This window comes from Rhinolophus hipposideros, assembly GCF_964194185.1.
Source record: "Rhinolophus hipposideros genome assembly, chromosome: 11".
NCBI lineage: Eukaryota > Metazoa > Chordata > Mammalia > Chiroptera > Rhinolophidae > Rhinolophus > Rhinolophus hipposideros.
The window spans coordinates 30,618,328-30,640,337 of record NC_138057.1 but is presented as its reverse complement, the minus strand read 5'-3'; the positions used below and the strand labels follow the sequence as shown (position 1 = coordinate 30,640,337).

General features: G+C 37.9%; 1 pseudogene across 1 annotated transcript; it reads left to right on the top strand.

Moving 5' to 3' along the window:
• Positions 1-299: 299 nt before the first annotated feature.
• LOC308505013 (acidic leucine-rich nuclear phosphoprotein 32 family member B-like) lies at positions 300-3,358 on the top strand (annotated as a pseudogene). The gene is made up of 2 exons: positions 300-373; positions 2,584-3,358. The product of its transcript is annotated as an acidic leucine-rich nuclear phosphoprotein 32 family member B-like (transcript).
• Positions 3,359-22,010: the final 18,652 nt, after the last annotated feature.

The following is a 22,010-nucleotide window of genomic DNA, read 5'->3' as shown; positions in this document are numbered from 1 at the left end:
GTCACCTGGCAAAATGTATAGATACATAAAGGAATAAACAGTTGGGAACAATTACACAATCAATCACACTAACAAAAGACACAATGATATAGTTTCAAAAAGCCCAATGAACCCCAAGAAGTATAGAATACCGAAAAAGTCAAACTTAAGCAGGTCATAATAAAACTTTCGAGTAACAGAACCTAAATGTTTTAAAATGTAGGTTTTATTATTATCCTGGTATGTTACAGCTAGCAGAGCAGGAGATGATTGCCATTGAAAAGATAGTTTGTTACTCAAAGTTCCCAAGAGGAGCGGGTATGCCGCGTCACATGAGGAAGCATCAGCGTCAGTCAGGAAGTGGAAAGAGCGAGCGAGGGGAAAACTTGGGCAAGTCTTTATTGTGGTTTCTGTGGGAAGGAATGTGCTAGGTGGTGTGGTTTCCATGGGAAGAAATGAGTCGGTTAGAATTGCGTAGTTTGACTAATTTCAGTGGGCTCTAGAGTGCTGGATGTGGAGAGCAGGATGTAAGCTGACAAGGTCCTTGCAGTCTGCAAGGTCATCCAGGGAGGCCTCGCCTCAGCATCTTCCCCCAGAAAGAAAAAGATAACACAATTATAGCCACAGGCATACAAACTTACATATTCACGGAACAGTATGTTCTAATACTTGCTTGTTCTACTAATACTAGCTTCTATAGGCAATTGTTCTAAGACTGTATAAAAACCGTGTGAGAAATAAAAACTGCACCACTGCTCCGCCATCCATGGACAGTGGACCTCCTGATCCCAACCTTCCTGTCTCTGTGTTTTCCTTAATCTCCCACCCTTCCCCCTCAGGCCTAACTGTCCTGCCTGTGCTGGACGAGGCAGTTGGGACTGTCTCTATCTGCCTAGTACATAAGGTGATTAAAGCAGGGAGATAGTGGCATGGTATTATGAAAGCCCAGTAAAAGAAGTGGTTGGAGTATAGGCTCTGGATTAGTTGGATTGCATATGAAACACACTCCTAGGCAAGTCATGTACTATCTCCAAGATTTGGTTATCTTTTGGAGGTGCAGTCTCTCCAGGGTCAGCAAGGCCCCATATGTCAACGCGTCAGAAATACAGAAGAGGGAAAAGAAGATATGATTAATACACCAAGAGAATACCTTAAAAGCAGTCAGTGAATGAAGGCAGATTTCATTCAATGAGCAAGTAAACTGACAGATGACTTCTCAGCAGAAAGAAGTAAGAATACAATATCTTTAGTGGACAAGAATAGAATAACGGTCAACCTAAACACTCTATGTCTAGAAAAACGATTCTTCAGAAAGGAAGTTCAAATAAAGGTATTTTCAGACAAATGAAAACTGAGAATTTGTCATTGCTAAAGGAAATACTAAAGAGAGATACTTCAGGCAGATACTTCAGGCAGAAGAAAAAGGAAATCAGAAAGAAAAAAATTACTTAGAGGGCAAATAAATTATTAGAATGAATTTTGACTGTAAATAAACAACACTAATAAAGTTTTGTGGGATACATGTTCTATAAATGTAAATATATGATTTAAAATATTGTTAAAACACATGTAATCATTGGCACAAAAGGCAGGCGGCGGAGGGGGGAGCAAATGGATTTAAAGTGTTCTAAGGTCATTACTTTCTCCCAAAATTTATCTGTAAAATCAATGTAGTCCCAACATAAAACTAAATATGTTTTTTTGGGGAAAGAATAAGAAAAAAGAATTATAAAATTTATATAAAAATACAAAGGGCCAAGAATAGCAAAACAATTTTAAGTCTATTATTGTGGAAAAAGTCAAACATATACAAAACTAGGCAGAAAAATATAATGAACTTGTCACCCATCTTTAGCAAATATAAGGTCATAGTCAATATTGTTTTATTTACACCCCCACTCACTTTTCTTCTCTTTGAATTATTTTGAACAAATCTCAGACATCACATCACTTGAACTGTAAATATTTCATTACGTATCTAGAAAAGATAAAAATTTATTTAAAAACAACCACAATAACATAATACCATTAAAATAAAATAAACACCTAATGCTATCAAATTGTGTACCCTATTGCCAATGTCCAAATTTCCAGTTTTCTTCTAGATGTCATAAATACATGTATGTGTGTTTACAATTTATTGTTTGCGTCATGATCCCAAAATGTAATTAATTGATATGTCTTGTGAATGTCTTTTAATCTACTTAATTTTATCCTTACAATTTATCTTTTGAAAAGCCAAGGCAATCTTGAAACAGAATGAAGTTGGAAAAGTTACTTTAACAGATATTAAGACATATTATAAAGCCACAGTAACTACTGAGTGTTGATAAAAGTGGTCCCGCAAAGCAGCAGGAAAAGTATGGTCTTCTAAATAAAGGTTGATGTGACAACTGTATACCCTTATGGAAAAAAAGAAAACATAACCCTTACCACACACTACATATAAAAATAAATTTCAGATGCTGTGTAAATCTAAATATGAAAGGTAATACAATAAAGATTCTGAAAGAAATTATAGAATAATGTTTTTGTAAGCTTGAGGTAGGGAAAAATTTATTAAGCAAGATTTAATAAGCCCTTCCAATGGCCTTTTCCACCCAGGTCAGGAGCCCTCTCCCTGCTCCACCGCTCCCGGAAAGTTAAGTTTGAAGAGGATGGAATGGGAAATGATGTGAAGAGGAGGATCCATCTGGAGCTGAGGAACCGACCTCGGCAGCTGTTAGAGAACTTGTCCTGGACAATTACAAGAGAAATGAGGGAAAAATTGAGGGCTTAATAGCTGCACTGGTAAACTTAAGAGTTCCTCAGTTTATTAAACGTAGATTGGATTTCAGTTTCAAATCTCCCCAAGCTACCTAAATGGAAAAATTTTGACTTCAATGACAGAATCTATGGAGGGCTGAATATGTTGGCAGAAAAACTTCCAAATCTCACACATCTAAATAAACTGAAAAACATCAGCACCTTGGAACCTGGATCTGTTTAACTCTGAGGTTACTAATCTGAATGACTACCAAGAGAATGTCTTCAAGCTCCTGCCCCAGTTGACCCACCCAGGTGGCTATGACCAAGAGGACTGGGAAGCCCCTGATTCAAATGCAGAGGTGAATGGTGTGGATGAAGAAGAGGATGATGAAGAAGAGGATGATGAAGAAGGAGAAGATGAGGAGGAGGAAGATGGCAAGGAGGAAGAGTTTAATGATAAAGATGTAGAGGCAAAGAGGATGAAGGTGAAGTCAATGGGGAGGAAGAAGATTTTGGACATGATGGAGAAGTTGATGAAGATGAAGGCAATGAGGATGAGGATGAAGAGGAGGAAGAAAGCAGGAAAGGTGAATAGAGGAAGAGAGAAACAGATGATGGAGAAGATGACTAAGACCCCAAATAACCTGCAAAAAAAAAAAAAGAAAAAGAAGTGTTCAGTTCAAAAAAAAAAGAAAAAGAAGTGTTCAGTATTGGTTGGACTGCTCATATGGACTTGGTAGCTGTTTATTTAAAAAACAAAACAAAAAAACGTTGCTGTGATACAAACCCCAGAACATCCACTCACCCAAAGAGCCAAAGAATAGTTCCTCTGACATTCCGCCTTCCTCCGTTTAGTCCCTCGTGGAAATCCACCACCAAGCTTGGGAACTTCACCCTGAGAAAATTGTAAGTATCGTTAGATTTTTGTGTAAGACTCTTACTGTAGCATGGATAGCTCTGATTGGTGAGTCAACTATCTGTGGCTACCAGTTACACCAAGATTGTAACATTTTTCCTTTCTGTACAACAAAGAAGCTTTGCAAATAAAATGTTAATATTTAAAATATATATATAAAAAGCACCAACTACAAAGGAATATTTAAAAATTGACTATACTAAGAATTATCAACTCCTGTTCATCAAAAAAAGTGGAAATACAAGTAACTGGTTGGGAGAAGATAAGTGCAATACATATTACCAACAAGATTTGTACTTAGAATCTAATATATATATATATATATATATATATATATATATATCTGTGTATAGATATATATATACACACAGATATATATATATTAGATTAGTATATTAGATATTAGATTAGTATAGATATCTATATCTATATCAATATCTATAGAGATTTTAGATTCTAAGAGGATGCCAAAAAATGTATACACATTTTAAGAAAGGAAAAAACTATATTAAAATTGTAATTCTTAATACATACTGATAACAAAAGATGAATACAAGTTTGACTTCTGCAATTACAAGAGGTGCTCAAAGTGATTACCATCAGCGTCCAGACACTTCTGATTGAGGCGAACTACTACTTGAGCAACAGTGACAAAAATGTCCACTTGTATACATTTTTTGGCACCTCCAGTGTGTTTCTACTTAGAATATATATAGAACTGCGACAAGTCAATAAAGAAAAGACAACTAGAAAAATGGGCAAAAGATTGACAAGACATTTCTAAAAAGAACATATTTAAATGACTAATAAATACATGGTAAGGTGCTTTATTCATAGTTCCTAAACTGTGGAAATTATCCAAATACTAATTAGTGAGTGGAAAAACAAATTTTGGGTCATCTATACCATGAATAATATTCAGCAACAGAAATAAACAAACTATGGATAGATGAAACAATATGGACAAATCTCAAAGATTATGCCAATCACAAAAATCTATATGACAGATGACCTCTCAAAAGAAAGAATCAAAGTCAGGAAACCATGGAAATATAGTTTTTATGTGCTAAAAAAAACTAATTACCAAACCAAAAATTCTATGTCTAAAGAAAATATCCTTCAAAAAGGAAGACCATATATGATGGTCAATTTTGTGTCAACTTGACTGGGCCACAAGGTGCCCAAACATTTGACCAAACATTATTCTAGGTATGTTTCTCAATGAGATTCACATTTGAATCAGTAGACCGAGTTAAAAAGATTGCTCTCCCCAGTGTGAGTGAACCTTATCCAATAATTTGAAGGTGTGAATAGAACAAAAAGCCTGCTAAGAGAGAACTCCTGCTTGACAGTTGAGCTGGGACATATCTTTTCCAGTCTTCTGATTTGGGCTAAACATTGGAGCCTTTTGGATCTTGAGCCTGTTAGCTTTTAAACTAGAACTTACATCATCAGCTCTCCTGGTTCTCAGGCCTTTGGACTCAGGCTGAAAACACACATCTGTTCTCCACACATTTGGTCTCCAGCTGGGACTTCTCAGTCTGCATTGCAGATCTTGGGACTTTTCGGTCTGCATTATTACATGAGTCAATTACTTATTATAAATACTCTGGAAAACCCTGACTAATAAACCAGATAAAGTCATTTTCAGATAAATAAAAACCTTGAGAATCTTTTATTGCTAAAGGATATACTAAAGAGACTTCTTCAAACAGAAGGAAAATGAACCCTTATAGCTGCACAGAGATGAGAAAAACCTTGTTTCATGCATAAATGTAATCTTTTTTCCTTCTTGTGTTTACAATATTTATGGTTAGATCTATATTACTGAAATGGAATATAATATAAAAATCATTAAATATAAAATTTAAATGGTTTTATATTTGGAACAACTGTATATCTCGGGGAAAAATCTGAACTTTGATTCCATGTCCCACCAGTGGGAAAAATATTAATTTGACCTGGATTGTAGACCTAATTTTGATTGTTAAAAGTATAAACTTCTAGGGAAAAAAACCAACTGTAGAATGTCTTGAAACCTTAGAGTAGGCAAAGATTCTTAGGTCATAAAACGCAAACAAAAGAAAAATACTGAAAAATCAGACTTAATTAAAATTTTCTGTTCATCAAAAGTTATCATTAAGAAAGTGAAGAAGGAAATGAAATAAAAGGCTTCCTGATTAGAGGAAGAAATAAAATTATATTTTTATATGACATAATTGTGTATATAGAAAAATCCTAAGGAATCCACTAAAAAACCCTTAGAACTAATAAATGAGTTCAGCAAGGTTGCCAGATACTAGACTAATATATAAAAAACAATGGTATCTCTATAGAAACAATGAACAAACAAGAGAGCAATTTTATTTCCAGGCATTAAAGAAAATTACTTAAAAACAAGTTGAACAAAAGAAGCTCAAAATTTACATTTGTGAAACAATAAAATATTATTGAAATAAATTAAAGATCTAAAGAAATGGACATATATCCCATGTTCATATATCATAAGACTTAGTATTAAAATGCACTTACAAACCTTACAAATTGATCTACAGCTTCAGTGCAATTCTTATCAAAATTTCAGCTGACTTCATTGCAGGAAGTGATAAGCTGATTCTAAAATTCATATGGAATTACAAGAGATTCCAGATTCTTCTTTTTTAAATCTTGAAAAAGAACAAAGTTGAAGTATTGACACTTCCCAATTTCAAAACCTACTACAAAGCTACAGTAATCAACACTTCGTGGTGGTGGCATAAGGATAAACATGTAAATCAATGGAATCAAATTTAGTGTCCAGAAATAAACCCTCACATTTACAGTCAATTGATTTTCAACAAGGCTGCCAAGACAACCCAATGGGACAAACAATAATAATTTCAACAAATGGACTGCGACAACTGGATATTCAAGTGCAAAATAATACAGTTGGACCCCTACCTCACACAATATACAAATACTAATTCAAAATGTATCATAAACATAAATGTAAGAGCTAAAATAATAAAACTCTTAGAAGAAAACAGGCATAAAACTTCACGACTTGGGATTAGAGATGATTAAGACGTATGGTGTTTCTTTATAGGGTAATAAAAATATTCTAAAATTGATTGTGTTGATGGTTGCACAAATTTGTGAACATACTAAAAACCACTGATTTATACACTTTAAATTGGTAATTTGTATGTTATGTAAATTGTATCTCAATAAAGCTGTTTCCCAAAATGAAAAAAAATGATGTAGCAGACAAGGAGAAAATATGGCAGTTCTTATACTAGTTAAGACTTACATCAAGAATAAAGAAAATCTACAAGTCAATAATGAAAAGAAAAGCAAACCAATAAAAATGTAAGAAACAAACAAACAAAAACTTGAAAAAGCAGTTTACCAAGGAAGATATCCAGAAGGCCAATAAGCATACAAAAAGGTGCTCAACATTAGTAGTCACCAGAGAAATGTAAATTAAAACCACAATGAGATCCACTGCATACCTTCCAGAATGACTAAACTCTGAAAGACTGATAATACCAAATGCAGGCAAAGATGTGGAGCAAAAGGAACTTTGATTCACTCACTGATGGTGGGATTGTAAAATGGTATAACAACTTAGGAAATCTATTTGGCAGTTTTTAACAAAGTTAAACACACATTTCTGTTGTGATATAACTTTTCCTCTATTATGAAAATAGTAGAAATAATTCAGAAATTATGCATATGTCCACAAAAAGACTTGTACATGAATGATCATAGCAGCTTCATTGACAATAGGCCAAAAGTGGAAATCACCAAAGCATCCATCAGCAAGTGAATAGATACTGGGATGCTATTCAGCAATAAAAAGAAATAAATTATTGATGCATGTAGCAACAGGGATGAATCTCAAAAACATGTAGAATAAGAAAGACAAACACAAATGAATACAGATTGTATGACTTCATTTCATTTTTTTGTAATTCATGGACAAACAAAAGAAATCTGTGGTGATGAAATAGAGATTGTTCACAACAGAGATTACTACTGGTGTGGGTGTGGAGGAACTTTCTAAATCAATCTGGGTGATGACTATACAGATGTACACATTGCATACAGATGTAAATTCATTGTAATATACTTAAGGAGTGTATATTTTATGGTATGTAAAGTACATCTCAATAAAGCACTATTAGCCAAAAAACTAAACTAAACTAAAATAAACTAATATATCATGTTAAAATTCAGAATAGTATGATTCTATTTTAAGAAATTATTATAAGATCAACTTCCAGCACGACAGCGTGCTGACCTCCCCCCCCAGTAAAACTGGTAAACTGGCTTTAAAAACATTTAAAGCCTCTAGACATGGTCCTAAAGGCAAACAGCAAATGAATAAAACAGCCCTTCAAGAAAATGTTCAAAATTTGGTAAGAAACGTGAGAGTCTATGTTATTGGAACTCTCTTCCCCTTTCGGCTCAGGGAAGCTGAGATTCCTCTCCAACCTGCTGCAGCCAAGAACACGAGGCCTCTCTCTTCCCCCAGCTGCCAGTCAGAGGGCTTTCTTCCCAAGAGGAGTGAAACTTCAATGTTCTTCATACTGTCCCAGCTACCTGTTGCTGAGGCTCACTTCCAGGAAAATGTGGTCAAGAGGTGGAGGCTCCTTTTTTCCGTCCAGCCCCAACGTCTGAAACAGAGGCTCTATGTTGGGCATGGTGTGCTGAGAATACTTGGGACCCAGTATAGCCTTGCCTGCCTCTTGAAGTGACAGCTCCTTTCCAAGAGAGGAAGCTGAGAGGACCTTAGACTTCCGCCTGCCCCCTCCACTGAGTGCTCAGCTTCTATGGAGGGCTATCGATCAGAGAGATGTGGGCCACTGTTCCCACTCACATCCAGGGCCCTGGATCAGAGATTTTGCCTGAGAGAAGCAGGCCCTGTAAACATGTTTAATGTTTCCTAATGTTTTTCCAAAGGAATTGACTTCATTTGCTATACAGTGTGACATTCAAGCCTAGGCAAACGCTCACGAAGAGTGGAGGTTTTGGTAAAAGGCAATTGGGAGGAGATTTAAAGAAGATGCCTTCTAGACTGTAGGTTAGTTAGTTTTCAGAAGAGAATCAGGGAACAAGACAGCTAGGAGGAGCCCTTCTGGGGTCAGAATATATATTTAACATTGACCTCAGAAACTAGAATAATTAATGTCCCAGGGCATTGCTGAAAACAGAGCCATCAGCCAGTAAGTAGTGGTTTCACAGTTGGGTGTGACCAGGGAAACAGAGAAGTGTCATACCTATACCACTGTCATCCTAGGGTGACTGTGGACATAACCAAAGCTGTGCCGCCCTAAGGAGCAACATTAGAGACAACACTGTGTGTACACGTGTGTGGAGGGGGAGAGGTGCGGGGAGGGCAGGGATTTATTAAAATGATCCAGCCAATCACCAAGCAAACAAACAAGTGAAAACAATAACAAAGCCTGGAATGAGGATGGGGAAGGACCAGTACCCAAAGTTGCTGCAATATATTACCTAAAATATCCATTTACCAATGAAAACTTATGAAGCAAGCAAGGAAACAGGGTAGTATAGCCAATACACTGGAAAAAAGCAAGCAACAGAAACTGCCTGTGAGAGAAACCCAATGTCAGATTTAACAGCAATAGACTTCAAAGCAGCCATTTGTAGCTATGCACAGAACTAAAGGAAAGCATAATTAAAGAAGTAAAATATGAAAACAGTGTCTCATCAAATAGAGCAAACTGGAGAAATTGGTACCTTCACACAATGTTGGTAGGAATATAAAATTGTACAGTCACTTTAGAAGACAGTCTGGCAGTTTCTTGAACAATTAAACAGAATTATCATATGATCCAGCAATTCCAATTATAGTCATATACCAAAGAGAAATGAAAACATATGTCCATGGATGTTCATAGCAGCATTGTCCAAAATAGCCAAAACATGAAAACAACTCAACTACCAATCAATTGATAAATAGATACATGTAAATAAAATTTGTTATAGCTACACAATGGAATACTACTCAGCAATAATAAGGAATGGAGTACTGATACATGCTACAACATAGAGGAATCTTGAAGCCATACAAAGAAGCCAGTCATAACCTCTATCTTTTCCTACAATCCACAGTAATCCTTCACTAAGTCTTGCCAGTTCAGCCTTCTTAACGATTCCAAAAATTATCCCTTGTTATTCAAGACTCTTTTGGTTGTAAGTAAAAGAAATTTACTCAGACCAACTAAATCTGAAAGAACAATTTATTAAAAGGACACAGGTTGGGAAATGTGTCTCTTACTCAATCTCAAGAGAGAGTACAGCCAAGTTCATGAGAGACTGAACTGCTTTTGCCACGATCATCAATGATCTTTCAATAGTCAAAACCAAAAGACTCTTTTCTATTTTTATCCTACTTGACCACTCCACAGAATTTGATACAATTTATTCTTTCTTAGTCACACACATATGCTCTATCTATCTCAGTATAGGACACATTATTTTACACAACAAGAAGTTCCAATATATGGTGGCCCCAGGATTAGTTAGTTCATTGGTATAATATCATGAAGAATCAAGGTTCTGGAGAAAACCAAGGTGGCGCAGTAGGTAAATGCTGTATTTTTATCTTCTCTCACAACCACATCAAAATTACAAGTAATCGACAAAACAACCATTATTGAGAAGCACCTAAAATCAAGCTGAACTGAAGCCTTTCAACTAAGGGCTTTCAGAAGAAACCACCTCCAGACTGCTAGGAAGGTAGGAATGGGGTGGTCCCACACCCGAGTGTGACCATTAAAGATTGGGAAAGCTATTTTGGCTGTGGGGGTTGCCCCAACGCCCAGAGGAGCAAGAGGGCCCAGCCCCACCACAGCCCAGGGTTCCAATGCCAGGAAGAGAAGCCCTCATAATTTTCGGTTGTGAAAAACAGGGGAGATTGTGACTGAGTGACACAGTGCGGCTGCACTCACAGGTGCTCCTCTTAAAGGGACTGTGCACAGACTTACCCACCAACGGAATCACTCGCTCTGAGCAGCGCTGGAAAGGTGGCAGGGACGTATAGTGGGGAATTCAGTTGTCTGGCTTCTGATGGGGGCTGGAGAGGAGGCTTTCTCCTAGATGGGGGAGCTGGTGGAGGCCATTGTTTCTTTGTTGAGTCCTTCCCCTTTCTGGTGTGTGAAGACAGCAAGCCCCCATTTCTGAGTCTCCACCGCTTGTTTGCCTCGTCCTGGCGATGTGAGACCTGGTCCCACCCAACTTTTGGGCACATCCAGGCTACTTTCCATGGCTTTTTCATGCAGACTGTTTGCCTTGGTTCAACTTGCATTTCCTTAGGGTCTCCAAAAGGTTTGCGGAACCCAGACAAGCAGCATCTGGCTTGAGTGTGTCCTGTACCTCTGGCTGAGGAGCCCCAAGCCAGCTCTAGTAGCAGCTGGCCTTGTTTCGCGGCTTGGCCTTTCAAGGAAAAGCACAGCAAAAGTGGCAGACATCTGCAGATTTCTTTCTGGCTCCCGCTATGTAGCCCCAGGTGGCATCCCGGCTAAAGTAGACCTACAGCAGATCCCCTCCAAGGTGGTCCTAGGGCTGGCGCCCCCCAGTCACCAGCTTCAAAATGAGCTGGAGCATCACCTAACTGTCTCCAAGTACGACACACCCAAGGGGCGGATTATGCAGGCACCAGAGTCCTGCTGAGGCAGATCCTGCTCCATAGGATCAGCCCCTGCACAACAACTCTTCCACTGTAGTCAAGACCAGTTCTCACAACCAGTGAGCCCAAGGGTCAGTCCCTCACATTGATGTTCAATTACCAACCAAGGCTCAACTACAAAAGCAGGGCACACACAATCCTCACAAGGAACATGGCTCAGGTGACCAGAAAGACTGCACCACTGAGCCCCACAGCACACCTACTATATAAGGCCACTCAACTAAGACTGGAAGACATAGCAGCCCTACCTAATACATAGAAACAAACACAGGGAGGCAGCCAAAATGGGAAGACAAAGAAACATGTCCCAAATGAAAGGACAGGACAAAACTCCAAAAAAAGAACTCAGCGAAACAGAAATAAACAATCTATCAGATGCAGAGCTCCAAACACTGGTTATAAGAATACTCAATGATCTCATAAAAATGGAGATGGAAACATAAAAAAGAACCAGTCAGAAATAAAGGATAGGATACAATAATGGAAACAAAAAAATATATTACACGGAATCAACATTGGGTTTGATGAAGCAGAGGATCCAACCAGCGATGTAGAAGATAAGGTAGCAGAAAACATCCAATCAGAACAGCAAAAAGAAAAAAAGAATCCAAAAAATTGAGGAGAGTTTAAGGGGCGTCTGGGACAACATTTGCATTATAGGGATACCAGAAGAAAGAGAGAAAGGTATTAAAAACCTATTTGAAGAAATAGTGACAGAAAACTTCCTAACCTGGTGAAGGAAACGGACATACAAGCCCAGGAAACACAGAGAGTCCCAAACAAGATGAACCCAAAGAGGCCCACACCAAGACACATCATAATTAAAATGCCAAAGTTTAAAGACAAAGATAGAATCTTAAAAGCAGCAAGAGAAAAGCAGTTAGTTACATACAAGGGAGTCCCCATAAGACTGTCAGCTGATTTCTCAACAGAAACTTTGCAGGCAAGAAGGGAGTGGCAGGAAATATTCCAAGTGATGAAAAGCAATGAAATACAACCAAGATTGCTCTACCCAGCAAGGCTGTCATTTATAATTGAAGGACAGATAAGGAATTTCCCAGCCAAGAAAAAGCTTAAGTTCATCACCACCAAACCAGTATTACAAGGAACCTTGGAGGGACTTCTTTAAGATGGGAGGGAGGTTAAGGATGAGTGAAAGGGGAAGAGATTAAGTACAAATTCATTGTTATACAGTAGTCACGGGGATGTAGGGTATAGCATAAGAAATATAGTTAATAATATAATAACTAGGTATGTGCCAGAGAGGTACTAGATCTATCAGGATGATAGATGGGAATGGGGTTGGGGGCAGGGTGAAAAAGGTGAAGGCATTAAGAAATACAAATTGATAGTTAATACAATATGGGGAATATAATCAACAATGTTGTAAAAATCATGTAAGGTGCCAGATGGGCACTGGACTTATCAATGGGATCACGTCATAGACCGTGTAGACGCCTGATCGATGAATGTGCTATATGCCTGAAGAGCTGAAGTAGGATAATATTGAATGTCAACTATAACTAAATATATAGGTATATATAATCACAGAACATGGAGTACAACATAGGAAAGATAGTCGATGGTATTGTAACAGTCATAGAAGATGTCAGAGGGGTAGTAGCAGCTTGGGGGTGGGTTATCACTTTATGAGGAGTTTAAATGTCTAACTATTATGTTGTTTTGTACAAATGAAACTAATAAAAAGAAAGGAAAAAATATTTAAGAAAAAATACAAAGAATCAAAGTTCTTTCAGAACATCTTTTTGCTCTACCATCCTCCATTAGTCAACTTTGTCCTCAAACTAGCTTTCCTTGTGTTCAGATATACCTGCATTTCCTATCGAATCTTAGACCTTGATTCTGGGATCATTTTTCCCTTCCAGGAGTAAATTCTTTATATTTTCTGTTTTTAAGTTATCTGACAAAGAGTCTTTATTTTACTACTTCTTAAAGGATAGTTTTGATAGGTGAATAAGTCAAGATTTACAGTTCTTTTTCTTCTCTTTTTTTCTCTCAGAGAGTGAAATAATATCCTTAAATAATAGCATTTAATGATATTATTTCACTCTCTCTGGCTTCCACTGTTACTATTAAAATAACACAGTTACCAGTCAAGATGGTGGAGTAGGTAAAAGCTGAGATCACCTCTCAGGACCACATCAATTACAACTAAACTATGGAACAACCATCATTGAGAATCATCTAAACTCTAGCTGAACCAAAGGCCTACAATTATGGACATACGTAAGAAGTCACCTCAAGACTGATAATAGGGGCGGAGACATGGAACGGGGTGGTCCCACACCTGCATGAGGGAGGGATATCTCAGCTGTAAAGGTCTCCCTGCAGGAATGAGGGATCCTAGTTGCACACCAGGCTCCCCAGTCCAGCGTTCCAGTGCTGGGGAGAAAAGTCCCTGTAACTTTAAGCTGTGAAAACCAAAGGAGATTAAGGATGAGTGAGCCAGAGGATGGCTGCAGTCCTAGGCACTCCTCTTAAAGGACCTGCACATGGACCTACTCACTGATAGACTCACTTACTCTGAGCTCCAGCACTGGGGCAGTGACTTGAATGGTGTCAGGGATGTATGGAGAAGAACAGAATTGTCTGACTTCAGAGCAAGGGCTGAAGGGGCAGCTTTTTCCCAGATGGAGGAGATGGTGGGAGCCATGTTTCTTTGTTGAGTGCTTCCCCATCCCTGCAAACAGATGCAGGCAGATGCCACATCTGAGTCTCCATCAAAATGGCCATCACTTTTTGTCTGCCCCATCCTAATGATTCCTGAAGAACCCACCCTACCCAACATTCAGGCACACCCAAGTCTCTTCCAGTGGCTTTTCCATACAAACAACCCACCTTAGGTCATGCTGTGGAGTTTCATAAAATCTCTCAAAGGCACAGAAAATCCAAACAAGCTGCATCTAGCATTGGTGTGTCCCATAGCTCTGGCTGAGAAGCCTGAAGACTGGCACTAGTGATAGCCAGCTTTGGTTCACACATTGGTCTCTCAAGGCACCTGTAAGCCCCGTGCAGGTGGTGGCCATCTGTGGATTGCTTTGTGGCTCATACCAGGTGGTCCTGTGCAGAGCACAGACAATGGCTAAACTTGGCTTGTAGTGGGTCCCCTCCCAGGAGGCCCCAGAGCTGGCACACCTGATAGTCAGCTTTGGACTAAGCTGGAGCATCTTCTGACCATGGCACACCCAAAGGACAAACTGAGCAAACCCCACTAAAGCAAACCCCACTAAAGCAAACCCTGCTCTGTAGGGTCAACCCTTGCACCACAGCTCCTCCATTGTCACCACAGAGTACTGTATGATCTTACACGTGAAATTTTAAAAATATAAACTCATAGAAACAGAGTACTGATTGGTGATTTCAAGTGGCAGGAGGTTGGAGGTGGGGAAATGGATGAAAGTGGTTAAAGGATCAAACTTCCAGTTATAAGATGAATAAGTCCTGGGGATGTAATATACAGCATATTGACTATAGCTAATAATACTAGTTTTGTACATTTGACAGTTGCTAAGATAGATCTTTAAAAAGTTCTCACCATAAAAATTGTAACTATGTGAGGTGATGGATGAGTTCAATAAACTTATTATGGAAAGTATTTCACAATATATACACCTACCAAATTAGTACATTGTATACCTTAAATTTATGTAATATAATATATTAATTATATGTCAATAAAACTGGATTAAAAAAGAAAATGTAATATATATATACAAGAGCAATCAGTTAAGAAAAAGAAAAAGGCATCCAAAATGTAATTTTCAGGCCCAACCCCAGGCAATTACAAAAGCTTTACCAGGGAAAAGACGCCCTCCCACATCAGACTTGGTGCACAGCCAATGCACTGCAGTCTCTAAAGGAAGTCACAGTCAAGGACTCAATATCCCCTGGCCAGCCATGCTTTTATATACACCTGCATCTCCATTTGGAAGGCTCATCAGGGGACTTAGAAAATACTTGCCCCAAGATGACATAGTACTCAGTATTTTTCCATTCCTAGCCCTCCCCTTCTTTCTGTCCTTTGGCCCTAACGTCCATAAAACTGCAGGAGCCTTTTGTTCGAGGCTCCCTCAATCGTGAGTCAACCCCATTGTCACACCATTCCATGGTGGAAAATGAAATGGAGGGAGCTGACACTTTCTCTGGTTTTAGCTTCTTCCTTGTACTATTTTGTAAGACTTGACTGTTACTTTCATTTTGGCTCATTTTTAATCAGCTAATCAACACAAGACAGCTCAGCTTTCTCTGGCTCAGTTGAGCTACTGACAGAGAGAAGCATGTGGATTCCCGAGATATTTGGAAGATAGAGTTGATTGGTTTGGTTATTGATTAGATTCGGGGTCGAATGGGTAGAGAACAGTTAGGGAAGATAAGAATCCAAAGACGCTGCCTAAGTTTCTTATTTGTGTAACTGAATAGATAATGCTTCCATTCACTGGAACACGGAACATGAAACAGGAACAGGAGAAGAGCAGCAGGGAGATACTTCTATTTGGGATCTGTAGGCCATCCAAGTCAGATGTTCAGTAAACAGTTTGATATGTGAAAAGATATTTAGGGGAAAGGTCTAGATTTTGATAAGGATTTGGAAGTCACTGATTGATAAAAGGTCATTTTAGCTACGGATATGGATAACATCGCCCTGTGAGAATATATAGAATGAGAAAAAAGATGGTCTGAGAAAAGACCCACCATCGTCTCTTCTTACAGGTGACCTCTTGAGGTTCTCTAGATAATTCTTTAATGATATATTTTTTCTGACTCTATCAAAACCTTTTGTAAACTTACTGAACAAAAGAGAGATAGCAGGTTATGACGGAGAGCAAATATTTAGTGTCAGCCTCTTCATCTCTCTTCTCTGACCTCTATATCTCCTTCCCTAAACCCCCACAAGCTGGAGGATGATGAACCCAACCAGGCCATCTTTTCTGTTACATTTCCATGGAATCACACAATCCTGACCTCCCTTCCTTTTGGGCCAAGCAAAGGAATGGCCAAAATTTAGAGTTCGACTCTTTCAGATGTTTTATCTGACAACAGAGATAACAGCATTTAAAACTGCATAACATTCTGTATTAAATGAGATAATGTAGATAAATTACAACATCCATGACAGAGCTTACAGTGTGGTAGATACTCAGTAAATATGAACACCCTTTCTCATGAAATCTGTATCTCAGAGTTGTTTTAAGAATCCTAAGAGCTGATTAAAGTACCTGGTTAATGGCAAAGCTGTGCTTAAACGAAAGCATTTGTCATCACAATTACAGATAGTATATTTGTTTCATACATTTATATCAATTGTGTAGAGGATTATTTCTTTTGGTTCACAGCAAAGATTACTACCTCTAAACCAAACCCGATTAAGCACATTACTCGAGGGGAGGAATCATGTCTCTGAGTAAAACTGCAGAGGTATTTCTTGAATCTTTTTAATTTTAATATTCTATTGGCAAGCTGTACTGGGCAGAAGGCTGAATCCCCAAATATCCAGAAATATGGGGGGAAGGTCACTGTGTATAACTTCAATCTAAAATGTTGAGATTAAAGCAATCTGATAAAGACAGGGATTTCCTGATTTTCTAGTTCTGTTTATATTATCACATTCCTTTGTTTTTGTCTCATATGCACTTTCGAAATGAAGATCTGGCAAGAAGCCTGAGTAGACTCTCTGATATCTCTTCCATCTCCTGCACCCCCAGATGGAAGGCAGCATACATCCCACAGTTCTCTGAAAAGAACACAAGGTTTGGAATTGGCAGACTGGGGTTCATATGAGCCTCACCAACCAGACAAGTGACCTTAGATCAGCCACTTAACCTCTCTGAGCCTTAATTTTTCTACCTGTGTAATGAGAACTTCGTTGGGGTTCTGATGTCAATTAAATGAGATAATGTGTATAAAACCCCAGGTACATAGTAGGTGCCCAATAAATGGCAGCCATGATGATATTTATAATGGAGCTTAGTTCAGTCAGGAGAATGGAGCAGGCCCAGAAAACATTCCTTGGGAGGAAGACAGAAGGGAAAGAAAGAGGAGTAGACAGAGTACAAAGAGAATGTCATGACTTTTTATTAACTTCTCATGGAAGTTGGAAAGGACCAGGAGGATGGAAGGGTCACTTGGGGAGCTCTCCTGGATAGAGAGGATGACAAGAAAGGTTCATCAGGTAAAAGAAGGGAGTTAAAAGTTCATTAAAACTTACATTTGCATCCTAAAAAAAAAAATTCTACTTAGAGATGGGGCTGAAATTCTCGGGGAGGAGAAATGGATACTATTTTCCCAGAGAAATCCAGAAAGGATTCAGAGTAGAAGGAGGACACTAGAGAAAATACCTAGCAATAGGGACTGCAAAGGTAGCTGATTTTGTTTGTTTGTAGGTTTGTTTGGTTTATTTTCTGCCCAAGAACCATTTCCATATCTTTGGGTGACAGATCTCTATTTTACTTTGGGAAAATTACCTTTCCCAATGAAGTTGTCATCCTTTCTAAGATTGACCAATTTAATTACCTTGTCTTAGACTTTGAATATTCAGTAGAAATTTAAAATTGAAAAATGGTAAAGTGAATTCTTCTAAGCAGCGGTGTCTTGCAGAGCTCTTAACCCTCACCCTATCCCCATCAGTTCCTGTTTCCCAGATCTGGTTCTTACTAAACTGCATTCTACAAATGTCCTCTCAAGTCTGTAGTCACCCAGTATATGAGTACTTCCAATGAATCCTGTTTTTGCTTAAGTATGAAATGGAAATCCAGTTGTTCAGTGATGGCACTAAATCTCTCTGAATGATGAGAAAAGAGGCCTCTAAAACTAAGGGGAGGATGGAAGTCAATACTATATTACTCCCTGGGAAAACTGATTTTTAGCTTCATTCTTGCCCTTCAGCATTCTCTATATTGCAGGGTGCTGGAAATCTGCAAGCTAGATTTTCTAGGTTTCCTTACTAGGTAGATTTCAATTAGATTCCACCAAAGCCAGATCCTGGAGAAAGACTAGAAGGCAAGAGGAAGAAAAAAAGACATCTTTTTTTCCATTTACTGCCTTTGGATCTAGGAGTGGCAGCAGGCAACCATAAGCTTCAGAGATTCTGCCAGTGAGTCTAGTAGCATTATGAGCTATGGGTTCCCATGTTCTTGCAGCTTCAGTAAGAGTGCAGATTCTCGGCTTTCTCAAAGATAGTAGCAATAGTGACAGCAATCACAGAAGGGATCCAACAGCATAGCCTCAGTAACACAGCCCTTGTGGCCCTTCTGATTTTATTCCCTCTTTTTGAAATGCATAGAGTAATTCTGCTATTCTGATTGGGCAATAACTGATGACAGACCGATTTAATATGAAACTTTTAGTGGGAATGTTAAAACACAAGTAGAAACAGCAAGGTGCAGTGCAGTCAGACAGACCTGCGTTTAAACTTGACTCCACCACTTATTAGTAATGTTAGCTGGGGGAAGTAGCTTAACTATGCCTCAGTTAACTTAGCTGTAAAATAGAGATGACATGATCTTTCATGGGGACATGTAGATTAAATCCTATACTGTTGTATATAGTATGATATAATGTATATAATAAAGTACCTGACACTTGGTAGGCACTCAACACATTTTAGTTTCCTATGTAGCTCTCTCCCAGAGCATGCCTTAGCTTGGTTTGGGTGCATGAGCATAAACACATGCTGAAGGTTTTTGCTTCTGTCAAGCTTATCTCAAGAACTAAGATAGAATAGAAAAATTGACTATAAAAGGAAGTAAGATATGGAGGGGATATTAAGTAGTTGCATGGAATACCTTTACCATCCTTCCGCTTTCAACCTATTTGTGTCTTTGGATCTAAAGCGAGTTGCTTTTAGACAGCATATAGTTGGACCATACTTTTTATTCATTCTGCCAATCTCTGCCTTTGCTCTGGAAAATTTAATGCATTTACATAAAGTAACCACTTATAAGGAAGGACTTACTTCTGTTATTTTACTGTTTGTTTTCTATATATTTTCTATCTTTTTTGTTCCTCATTTCCTCCATTATTGCCTTATTTTTTGATTGATTTTTTCTTTTGTACCATGTTATTCCCCTCACTTCTTTCTGTATATTTTTGCTTTCTTTTTAGTGGTTACCCTGAGAATTACAATAAATATTCACTTTATAATAATCAAGTTTGAATTAATATCAACTTATTTTTAATAGCATACTAAAATTCTTTATAGTTCCGTCTTCCTCCTTTTTAATATTTTTGTCACAAATTACATGTTTTTACATTGTGTACCCATTAACATAGATCTATAATTATTATTATTTTGTATCTTTCTTTCAAATGACGTAGAAAAAAAGAAGAGGTACTAACCACAAATATACAATATCAGCTTTTATATAGACCAATGTAGCTACCTTTTAACATTGTTCTTTATTTCTTCATATGGCTTCAAACTACTGTCTATATTCCTTTCGTTTAAGAGTAAAGGACTCAGCTAAGCATTTCTTGCATGGTTGATCTACTAGTGATGTCCTCTCTGTATTTGTACATCCGAGAATATCTTAATTTCTTTTTCAGTTTTGCTAGATATAGTATTTTTTATTGATGGTGTTTTTCTTGCAGCACTTTAGATATATCATTCCACTGCCCTCTGGCCTCCATGGTTTCTGAAGAGAAATTGACTGTGTATATTATTGACGATACCTTACACATGATGAGAAACTTTGCTCTTGCTACTTTCAAGAGTCTCTCTTTATCTTTGTCTTTTGACAGTTTGGCTATATGTATCTTAGTGTAGATCTCTGAGTTTATCCTGCTTGGATGTCATTGAGCGTCTTGGACGTAGAGATGCTTATCTTTCATCAAGCTCATGATGTTTCTAACCATTAGTTTTTCAAATATTCTGTCTATTTCTCTCTCTTCTTTCCTTCTGGGACTCCTATTATGCATATGTTGGTATCCTTGATGGTGTCCCACAGGTCTCTTAGTCTCTGATCATTATTCATTCTTTTGTCTTTCTGCTCCTCAGACCGGACAATGTCAATTGACCTGTCACTGATTCTTCTCACTGCTCAAATTTGCTATTGAACACCTCTAATAAATTTTTCATTTCAGTTACTTTACTTTTCAACTCCAGAATTTCTGCTTGTTTCCTTTTTGTAATTTCTTTCCATTTATTGATCTTCTCTATTTGGTGAGACATCGTGCTGGTTTCCTATAGCTGTTTGAACATATTTAAGACCATTGACCTAAAGTCTTTGTCTAGTAAGTCCTATGCCTAATTTTCCTCAAGAATGGTTCCTGTCCATTTCTTTTTATCCTATGAATGGGTCACGCTTTACTGTTTCATTGCATACCTCATAATTTTGTGTTGAAAACACATGAACATGTTGAATATTATAATGTGGCAACTCTGGAAATTCAAGTCTCCCCATTTTCAGGGTTTGTTGCTCTTGCTTGTTGTGTGTTGTTGATGTCTCTTTCGTGACTTTTCTAAAGTATTTTCATACAGCCTGTATACTCTGTTGTGTATGGCCATTGAAAAGTCTGTGTTCCATTAGCTTAGTGGTTAGCTGGTGCTATAAAAGTGATTTTCTTAAGCGATTACATCCAAAATTAAAAGGAAAAAAGAAAAAAAATTATTCTCCCAAGTTTTGCAGATGGATTCTACATTGGACATGCCTTTAATGCTCATCCAGTCCATTTATAATTATACTATAGCCTTCATTTCATGCTATAATAGAGGCTGAAGGTCAGCAGAGGATGAAAGTGTAAATACTTCTCAGATCTGTTCTGAACATGTGTCCAGCCTTGGGTATAAGCACTGGCTTCTTGATTTCCCCAGCATACATGAGAATACAAACCCTTACTCTTCCATGCATCTCTTTTCTCAACTTCTTCCTTCCCAGGAATTTTTAAAAATCTGTCTATTGCTTATTCTGATTGTTTTATCTCTTGCCACAGGTTGCTGCAGCCAATACTTTTGCCTTTAAATGCTTTTGGCAAACACTGCCTAGGAAGCCACTCCAGCCCTGGGAATAGTTCAAATCAGTTAAAAAAAAGGCAAGCCCTTGCATAAGTCCTTTAGGGAGGCCCCAGATAGGTGAAAACACACAACTACAATTATTTGAGAAGAGTTCCTTCTTGCTCCCTCTGGCACTAGCACCTGCATCAGGCGTGTAGGCTGCCATCTTCATGGCTGCCATTGATCTGGGAGAAGAGGGATGGCTAGTGGGCAATTTAAAATACCACAAAATTCTCTTACTTCAATATGTCAGCTTCTTTCTTCATTAAGCTTTACATGATTGTAAATTTTTACTAGATTGCAGGGTTATGTGAAATTTGATTTTAACAGTTTTTGCCAGCTTATTAGTTGCTTTTGTGGAAGGATGGAACCCTGGAGTTGCCTACTTTATATATTCAGTGACATCAACTGAAATTGTTTTGCAACTTACTTTGTGAACAAGAATATGCTTAATTTTGTAAATGTTCTATGTGTGCTTGAAGAGTATGTAATCTCATTTCTTAGATGGAGTACAATTCATATATCCATATGAGTTTATTGATTGTATCATCTAAAATTTTTGTATTGTTAGTAATGTTTTTCCTGCTTAACAATAATTGCTAAGATATATGTATTCAGTTTCTCACTAGAATAGTAGATATGTGTATTTTTCCCTGTAACTC